This window comes from Danio aesculapii, chromosome 19 (assembly GCF_903798145.1).
Source record: "Danio aesculapii chromosome 19, fDanAes4.1, whole genome shotgun sequence".
In the NCBI taxonomy this organism is placed as follows: domain Eukaryota; kingdom Metazoa; phylum Chordata; class Actinopteri; order Cypriniformes; family Danionidae; genus Danio; species Danio aesculapii.
Window position 1 is genome coordinate 50,030,828 of NC_079453.1, and position 10,635 is coordinate 50,041,462.

General features: G+C 31.3%; 1 long non-coding RNA gene across 1 annotated transcript; it reads right to left on the minus strand.

Annotated features, from left to right (window-relative positions):
• Window positions 1–4,009: 4,009 nt before the first annotated feature.
• LOC130246527 (uncharacterized) lies at window positions 4,010–6,286 on the minus strand. The gene is made up of 3 exons (XR_008839451.1): window positions 5,900–6,286; window positions 5,287–5,339; window positions 4,010–4,833 (listed from the first exon to the last, which is right to left on the minus strand). It is a non-coding gene; the product is annotated as an uncharacterized LOC130246527 (long non-coding RNA).
• Window positions 6,287–10,635: the final 4,349 nt, after the last annotated feature.

Below are 10,635 nucleotides of genomic sequence, written 5' to 3' on the forward strand. Positions count from 1 at the left end.
TATTATATTGCATTATATGATATTATATTATATTGCATTATATTATATTATATTATATTATACTATATTGCATTATATTATATTATATTGCATTATATTATATTATATTGCATTATATTATATTATATTGCATTATATTATATTACATTACATTATTTTATATTATATTGCATTATATTATATGATATTATATTATATTGCATTATATTATGATATTATATTATATTGCATTATTTTATATTATATTACATTACATTATTTTATATTATATTGCATTATATTATATTATTTTATATTTATATTATATTGCATTATATTATTTTATATAAAATAAATAAAAGAAAAATATATATTGCAATGTTAGATTTTTCCAATATCATGCAGCCCTATTAAAATCAGTTTTATTGACTGTAAAGAAATTTACCCTTATCTGTTGACTGCATTTAAAGATGCTCTTAAAGGGACAGTTCACAAAAAAAAAAGTATTTTTATTCATTGTTTACTCATCCAACATTTCCATGTTTCAGCATTTCCATGCAAATGTCAACCTTCCCATGAAAAAAAAAAGTTACCAAAACAGTAAAACCCTTTAAACGTTATTTGCTTAGGCTTGTGTTTTACAGTCAATGTTTTCAACCATTATATTTGATTTTACTAAGTCACTTTCACATGTGTCACATCCATAACCAAGCTTTTTCAATGCTTTGTTTATGGAGAGCTAACTTTTATCAGTTTGATTAGCATTATTTCTTTTGGGTTGTGCAGTTTAATTCACAGTATTTTGTATACTGTAAACTAGGGCTGCACAATCTATCGTTTCAGCATTGATATCGCAGTGTGATCATTCGCACTAGTCACATTGCAGAATATGCAGTGTTGAGTTTGTATTTTAATTTATCAATCGCATGTGTTTTTTGATGGCTGTGATTGTATAATGCTTTTCAGATATAAGAAAATGTACCATTTGTGACCTTAACTACGGTTAATTTAATTATTTTTATAATTTAATTACTGTAAGACTCCGGAAACGATAACACTTTTTCAATTGTGTCTGTTTTGACTGCATTTATAGATTGTCATGCATGAAAAAAAAAACTCAGAACACATGCAAATACAGAAATGTACTGCAAATAGCAACATCCATTAGCACATTTATTTTCCTCCTGATATTTTTTTGATCCCATAACATTGTGGTTAGTTATGTTTGAAAAAAAAACGGTTCAATATAATGCTAATATATACTTTCTCTGTGAGTTTATGTTTTAAGCTGAACGTCACATTCATAACACTGGAATAGTTCATTTCCAACATTCATCAAAGTATCTTCTTTATCGTTCAACAAAAAAAGAAACTCGAAGGAGAGTAAATGGAGACAATATGCCTTTTTAGGTGAGCTGTCCCTTTAAGGTGGTGCTTTAACCTTTTTTTCTGTCGCTGTTTAAAGCAGATGAATAGTCTTTTAAAAAAAATGCATAAAGCCATTACAGCTTTCTAACTAAAATCAAATCATATTCAACTTCAATATGCAACTTCACATTAGTGAGTGAATCACTAGATTCAGAATAAAATGTATAGCTAACTGTGGTATTAAAATTACACCTAATTATTTTTAAATACACTGTAAAGTTTAAAAACAAATTAATTCATTTGACAGGCTCAAATGTTTAATTACAGAGGAGAAAGTGATCATTGTATGATGTAGAGATGGTTTTTCAATAGACGGCATGTGTGGGTTTAATATCAACAAAATATATCCACAAAAGGGACAATGTTTTTTACAAAAGTTCTCAGACACCGATATAACGCCACAGATAATCTTATACAAGTTTTAAACGTGATTTTCAACATTTGAAACGGATCAAAAACATTCATCAAAAATCATCTAAAACTATTAAACAACAAATTAGATCAACTTCAAATGTTGAGTACTGAACTAAAAATGCCCTGAACACAAAATGTTTAGCGTATTCATCTATTAAAACATTATTATTTTACACAAAAATCAAACAATAAATGAATTTTAAAAGTATTTACAAATATTTGTCATACTAAAAACTGCATTTTTCGAAATATTTACCTTTTTTTTCTAAGTCAAAGTGTTATAAGGGTTAAGGTGCATTGCAGAAAACGCAGGTGAGTGTAAATCTCCCAAATAAACATCAGTAAGTGGGTCAAAAAACTAAAATTCATTTTTAAAAAGTTATGTAATGTCAGCCAAGTCTGTGCATCCTTGCTGTGTTCATTTAAAGCTGTGTTTAAAACAATCACGTGCTGTGTGTAAATATAATACCATCTACAATGTATTTATATTAGCATTCCTACAAAAAATATCGATGTGTGGTAAATTGAAGCAAAGGTAATCTTATCTTTTACATAATGTCAGTTAGAAATAATTCATAATTGATAAATACCATTATGTTTCGTATGAGAAAAAGATTGTTTGTAAATGTAAATGAACGATCCAAAGCAAAAGCTTTTACAACGTTCAGTTCCACCACAGCAAAGCTTCAAAACAATAGCAAAACAACGCTGACAAACAATCTTATGAGCTTTATAAACCTATAATAAACTTACTTTTTACTCGTCCTCCATCAGCCTGAGACGATGATGATGATGAGTTGATCAAAACACGGAGAAATTTATGAAGTAAAGTCTCCGGTTAGCATATGAAGGTAAATCAGTTGCAAAACTCGAGAGCTTGCAAATGTAAATGTGAGCACTTGTGATAATAATATTTGTATGTGTATGTTGAAATGTACACTCACAGCTCTGATGTGAACAGCTGAATCCCTCGATTTGCACACACACACAACAATCCACACACTTGTGTTTTGAATTGGAAGTTGCAGATTAATAGTTGTGTATTTGTAAAATGTCATTCACAAATACAAAATGACAGACACACGTGTGCACGGCAAATTTGATTGCATCTTTGCTCTACAACCACAGGTCGGCAATCACAACCTCTCAGATTCGTCAGTACAACTACAAATCTCCCGCGCTCTGACTTTTGCTACACATCTCCCGCTATCTCTGTAGCAGAACTCATCTGTGCACTTGCAAATGCAGATGCGCGAGCAGCGCGGGGCGGGGCAGGTGTAAAGCTGTTTGATTGGCTGATGCCTGACCAATGAACAATGCCAGCAGCCAACAGGACTGAGGTGCAAAAGAATCATTTCCCACGATTATTTTATTATTTAGGGTTTATTTCAATTCTTTTCTGAAGAGATTCTTGTTAAAAATCATTAATCTGCGGAAATGTACATACCAGTAAAAGAGCAGCAAAGCCAGTTTATTGGCTAGAGCCAGCCAATAAGATGGGGCGTTTCTGTTTGTCAGGACACAGGGCAGCTCACGTTGTTGGAGGCCTCGAGCAATCAGAGGGTAAGTTATGATTTTTAATAATCATCTATATGTTCAATACTGTTAGCTAAGCTAAGGACTGTGCTAGGTGCTTCTCTAGTTTGTTTTTTATATAAGAAACAGTTATGAGTTATGTAGGAGTTGCTTTCAGTCATGTTATATGGTTCTAAAAAGATACGATTCAACCCACATGAAGTAAGAAGTTGTAATAGTATTTATAGTAAATAATATTACGTTTTTGAACCATACTAACTATAGTAAACTGTATTATACTGTATATATTGCAGTATCTGCAACTTTGTTAATGAATGCAACAGCACACTGTAGTATAAACTAGCATGAACTTTAATAAATTGAAGTATACTTCAAAAAATAAAATATATATATATATAGCTTAAATTTGATAAAATTGAAATATAGCTATCTGTTTAAAACTAAACATTCTAATGTCATTTATTATGCAAATATCAAGTTGAAACAAATCTGTTAAGAACACATATTTATATGTAAAACCTAATACATTTTAAAGCAGTTTCATTTCTTTCTGATTTACACATCTACATGCATTACATCTGATTTAGGTCCACAACTTGCATCCTTCAACATGATGTGTGTTCAAAGGAAGAGCAACTAGGTGAGGGAGACAGTGTCCATCGCTCGGCTGAGGGTCCACTTTGAGCATCCCATCTGCAGGGTTAAGCAACATAAGCTGAACAGTCATCGTCTCTCTCTATTACAGCGAGCATCAACCAGCTTTACACAATGGCTTGCTTTCTGACCATTAGTAAAGGCTTGAGCAAAGGATTAAAGAGGAGATAACATTTGATGGGTAATGATGAAGTTGGATTTACCACCTCCATCTCATTATGAACAAGGAAAAACCCTGAAATATTTAAATACAAGTAACTAGATATTTGCACTGCACTTATTTGCACTGTAAATTTTATTTGACAAATTAATGTTAAACATTTCCCTTACAGCACAGGTGTCAAACTCAGTTCCTGGAGGGCTGCAGCTATGCAAAGTTTAGTTCTAACCCTAATTAAACACACCTGATCAAACTAATTGAGTCCTTCAGGTTTGTTTGAAACTTTCACTTAAGTGTGTAGAAGCAGGGTTGAAACTAAAAACATGCAGGCTTACGGCCCTCCAGGAAGTGAGTTTGACACCCCTGCCTTACAGTAAAGTGTAAAAATACTACATTAAACAATTATCAAAATAAAAGTTGTGTGTGTGTGGGTGAGTGTGTGTTTTGTTCAAATCTGTAGTCATCTTGGCAGGTAAAAAGAGAAAATAAATGGTTGGCTTCCTCTTGAATGATCTGAATCATTTTGAAGTGTTTGTAGATGAGCTAGATCATCATGTCATCTTTAGCATAAACAACATCCTATTCAAGCTATGCAGCTTCTCTGAGTTAGTCATCGACTTGAAACAGGCTGATCTCTCCTGTCACTCCATCCTTACAGGAAACTGAGAAATAACCTATAGTTAGTAACGTTCATAATTAAAAAAGTGATATAAAGGACACACTGTACACAAACATGTAAATAGATAGATGGATAGACAGATATGATGCAGGTTATTATAACAAAAACCGGTATGATCTGTGAGAAACTGAAACGCCTAGTGTTATTTTTAATTGCTATTAATGAGTGTGAGTGTGTGTGTGTGTGTGTGTGTGTGTGAATATACTTCAATTTATTAAAGTTCATGCTAGTTTATACTACAGTGTGCTGTTGCATTCATTAACAAAGTTGCAGATACTGCAATATATACAGTATAATACAGTTTACTATAGTTAGTATGGTTCAAAAACGTAATATTATTTACTATAAATACTATTACAACTTCTTATTTCATGTGGGTTGAATCGGGATGCTCAAAGTGGACCCTCAGCCGAGCGATGGACACTGTCTCCCTCACCTAGTTGCTCTTCCTTTGAACACACATCATGTTGAAGGATGCAAGTTGTGGACCTAAATCAGATGTAATGCATGTAGATGTGTAAATCAGAAAGAAATGAAACTGCTTTAAAATGTATTAGGTTTTACATATAAATATGTGTTCTTAACAGATTTGTTTCAACTTGATATTTGCATAATAAATGACATTAGAATGTTTAGTTTTAAACAGATAGCTATATTTCAATTTTATCAAATTTAAGCTATATATATATATATTTTATTTTTTGAAGTATACTTCAATTTATTAAAGTTCATGCTAGTTTATACTACAGTGTGCTGTTGCATTCATTAACAAAGTTGCAGATACTGCAATATATACAGTATAATACAGTTTACTATAGTTAGTATGGTTCAAAAACGTAATATTATTTACTATAAATACTATTACAACTTCTTACTTCATGTGGGTTGAATCGTATCTTTTTAGAACCATATAACATGACTGAAAGCAACTCCTACATAACTCATAACTGTTTCTTATATAAAAAACAAACTAGAGAAGCACCTAGCACAGTCCTTAGCTTAGCTAACAGTATTGAACATATAGATAATTATTAAAAATCATAACTTACCCTCTGATTGCTCGAGGCCTCCAACAACGTGAGCTGCCCTGTGTCCTGACAAACAGAAACGCCCCATCTTATTGGCTGGCTCTAGCCAATAAACTGGCTTTGCTGCTCTTTTACTGGTATGTACATTTCCGCAGATTAATGATTTTTAACAAGAATCTCTTCAGAAAAGAATTGAAATAAACCCTAAATAATAAAATAATCGTGGGAAATGATTCTTTTGCACCTCAGTCCTGTTGGCTGCTGGCATTGTTCATTGGTCAGGCATCAGCCAATCAAACAGCTTTACACCTGCCCCGCCCCGCGCTGCTCGCGCATCTGCATTTGCAAGTGCACAGATGAGTTCTGCTACAGAGATAGCGGGAGATGTGTAGCAAAAGTCAGAGCGCGGGAGATTTGTAGTTGTACTGACGAATCTGAGAGGTTGTGATTGCCGACCTGTGGTTGTAGAGCAAAGATGCAATCAAATTTGCCGTGCACACGTGTGTCTGTCATTTTGTATTTGTGAATGACATTTTACAAATACACAACTATTAATCTGCAACTTCCAATTCAAAACACAAGTGTGTGGATTGTTGTGTGTGTGTGCAAATCGAGGGATTCAGCTGTTCACATCAGAGCTGTGAGTGTACATTTCAACATACACATACAAATATTATTATCACAAGTGCTCACATTTACATTTGCAAGCTCTCGAGTTTTGCAACTGATTTACCTTCATATTAGCATCAGCTAATCAAACATTAGCTTGATTATGGCTGTCTGTGAGAGAACAGGTCAGTCAGTGTATATTCTGTCTTCTTGCAGTCTTTAAATCCATCCTGTCCGTTTATTTTTGCTCTTCTAATTCTCTTGTTTTGCGAAGAATAAAAAAACACTTGTTATAATAATCATAAGCGCTTTAGAGTCCTTTGGTTCACTAATTAGCAGTGGACTGTTGATGACGAAAACTCATTAGCAGCCACAGGTGCTCCATTTCATTGCTGGAGCTGCTCTCCTACTCTTGTACATTTAGTATTTATAGTTTAACTCTTAACATGTCGACTAATTTATATTTCCTTCTGCATTTTTAAACTCTAATCAACAAAATAGGCGATAATTAATTTAGTAGTCTAGTACTAAACACTCATTATGGGTAGACTAACAGTTACGGACCAATCATATTACACTTACAATTTTGACGAGCGTGGAGGAGGGAAAAAACTAAATTATTTAAATCTTTATTTATTATAAAAAATTGTATTTATAGAATATTTTAACTAAAATATATTCAGATGGATGTGAAAATATTTTTATTATTATTATTTTTAGTAGTAGTAGTAGTTGTAGTAGTTTCATTACTATTTTAGATTCATTATTATTTAGATTTAATAAGTAATTAATTGTGTGGGCGAGTACAAGCATACATATACATTATTATCAACTAAATTCAACCCGAAATGCATAAGATGTGCATGCAGTTAAATTGTTTATTTATTTAGAGAAAGGTTTATATATCTATTCTAGGTGAAAGCAGACCTAAATGTGTTATGATTATATTAATCAATGTTAATCAATGTTAATCAATTAATCTCTGGATTGCTGTTTTGTTCCATACCAACGTATAGAATAAGGTAAAATATGGACAAATTCAACATTTAGGTTATTTTAAAATATATAATAAAATATATATTTTTAAATCAAATAAAATATTATTATTCAATAGCAAAATACACTCTCTGAACTGATTTATGCAGAACTGTTGAACTTATTTACAGTGTTTTAAGCAAGCACAGTATATGTTACTGTAGTTAAATGACCTACAAATTTAAAGTAATCCCTTTCACTTTTTCAGCTTATAAGTCAAAAACAAACCCAGCATTTGGGTTGTTTTGCACTATATTAAAAATGATATGTTTTATATATATATATATATATATATATATATATATATATATATATATATATATATATATATATATATATATATATATATATATATATATATATATTCAACAGCATAATACACTCTCTGAATTGATTTATACAGACCTGTTAAGCAAATACAGTATATGTTACTGTAATTAAATGACCTAAAAATAAAAAGTAATCCCTTATACTTCACTTTTTTCAGCTTATAAATCATGGTCAAACCCAACATTTAGGTTATAAATATATACATAAATACTATATATATGTTAATAAAAATAAAATAATTATTCAATAAAAAAATACACTCTTTGAATTTATTTGTATTTGTTGAATTTATTTACAGTGTTTTAAGCAAGAATAGTATATGTAACTGTAATTAAATGACCTAAAAACAAAAAGTAATCCCTCATACTTTACTTTTTTCAGCTTATAAATCATGGACAAACCCAACATTTAGGTTATACACAAACATATATATATATATATATATATATATATATATATATATATATATATATATATATATATATATATATATATATATATATATATATATATATATATATATATATATATATAAATAAACTTATTTTTAAATAGCAAAATACACTCTATGAATTGATTTATGCTTAACTGTTGAACTTATTTACGTATATGTAACTAACTTAAATGATCTAAAAAATAAAATGTAATCCCTTATGCTTTACTTTTTTCAGATGACAAACCCAACGTTTGGGTTATACATATGTATACTATATATGGTAACAAAAAAAAAATTATTATTCAATAGAAAAATACACTCTTTGAATTTATTTGTATTTGCAGAATTTATTTACAGTGTTTTAAGCAAGAATAGTATATGTAAATGTAATTAAATGACCTAAAAATAAAAACGAATCCCTCATACTTTACTTTTTTCAGCTCGTAATTCATGGACAAACCCAACATTTGGGTTATTTTGTACTATATTAAAAATATATATATTATTAAAAGTGAAATAATTATTCAATAGAAAAATACACTCACTGAACTGATTTACACAGAGCTGTTGAATGTATTTACAGTGTTTTAAGCAAGTACAGTATATGTTAATGTAATTAAATTACCTAAAAATTAAAAGTAGTCCCTTATTCTTTACTTTTTTCAGCTTAAAAGTCATGGACATATTTTGTACTATATTATAAAATATATATTATTAACAATAAAAGAATTATTCAATAGCAAAATACACTCTGATTTGACCTATATGGAACTGTTGAATGTATTTACAGTGATTTAAGCAAGTACAGTGTTTGTTACTGTAAATAAATTACATTAAAATTCAAAGTTATCTCTCTCGCTTCACTTTTTTTCAGCTGATACAACATTTAATTACTTTATAACTCATTATAACACTCAATTACTGACCTGTTCTTCCGTCTAAACAGTGTGTCGTAGTTTTTGCTCGCTCAGCTCTGCATACATTGTGTTATATTCTGAGTTATGTGTGATCTTTCAGTCATTTCTCAACATAACACAGCAGATGAGCACATTTTTATGTCCGTCCTTTGAGTAAAAGCACTGCGAGGGCCAATTTGCAGCATTACCGAGAGAACATGGCCTTCATTAACGAGAACGAAGCGCCAGACAACAGCGAATATGACAAACGACTGTAAATATACTCTTCAAAAGGCCAGTTAAAGGGAATCGAAGACACAGAGGAGCAAATCTCCGGCTGATGGCTTAATTTGTCAGCGTATCTGACATAAAAATAAAAAGGAGGAGAAAGCTGAGGCTGGTGTGTGTCAGAAACATTGATTTGTGGAGATGTAGTGAAAGTGGAGCTCCGGTTGTACTTTCCCCGACAGCTTCACACTGCTTTTTCTGGCTTTAGATGAATGCTTTTAAAGTTATAATCACACACCTTTTAACAGCTATTTTATTTTGTGCCCCTGTGGTGCACTCAGAGTGTTTTCATGATGATCATGAGTCGGTCACACTGGAGAGCAGAAGGTAAACAATGCCCCTGAACAAAATGAAACATGCATATTTTGCTGATTATTACTGACAAAAATGATTAATTAGTGCATTGTTTCCAAGGAATAGAGTTTTATTTTCATTTATTTACTGGTTTTAATCGCATTACGGGATGTTGATCTCTGCTTTGTTGACTTTTGATGTTTAAAATTCAACTCTACAGTGACTTTTATTGACATTTTAGTAGTTTTAAATAATATAACGAATAAGAAATTCATTAAATTCATGTAAAAGAACAGAATTCATGCATTGTGGTTGTAATTTACCAGGTCGTTACTGTAAATTGCACCACCAACACAGACAATATATCACTTTAAACTGTTAGCATAAAGCTATGAAGTGCTGTTGTGTCACGTGACATAATGATTGACAGGAGCACTGAACCAGTGAGTGCGCACAAAGCAGCACTTAAACAACAACGTGTCCAGCAGATGAATAAACGTCACCACTGTAAAAGATTATAGGATCAATTAGACCTCACAGCATATGTTTTTAGGTCATTGTAACATATAATGTAACATTAAAAATTAATGCACACTATTAAATAGGATAAACCTTTTATTTGATAAAAAAAAAAAAAGTGTGCATAAACTACATTGCAAACACATTTACCGAATAAATTCCAGCCTGCGCGTCATCAATTGGCGTTGGCGTTGCACTCTGTGATGCCATCCGTAATCTCCAGCCACCTTTTCCATCATTGAATCAGTCATCTGCACATCAATAACTGTCTGGTTTAGCTCAGCTACTAAATACGACCTCCAAAGACTACGTCGAATAGTTCGGACTGCTGAGCGAATCACTGGTACAAC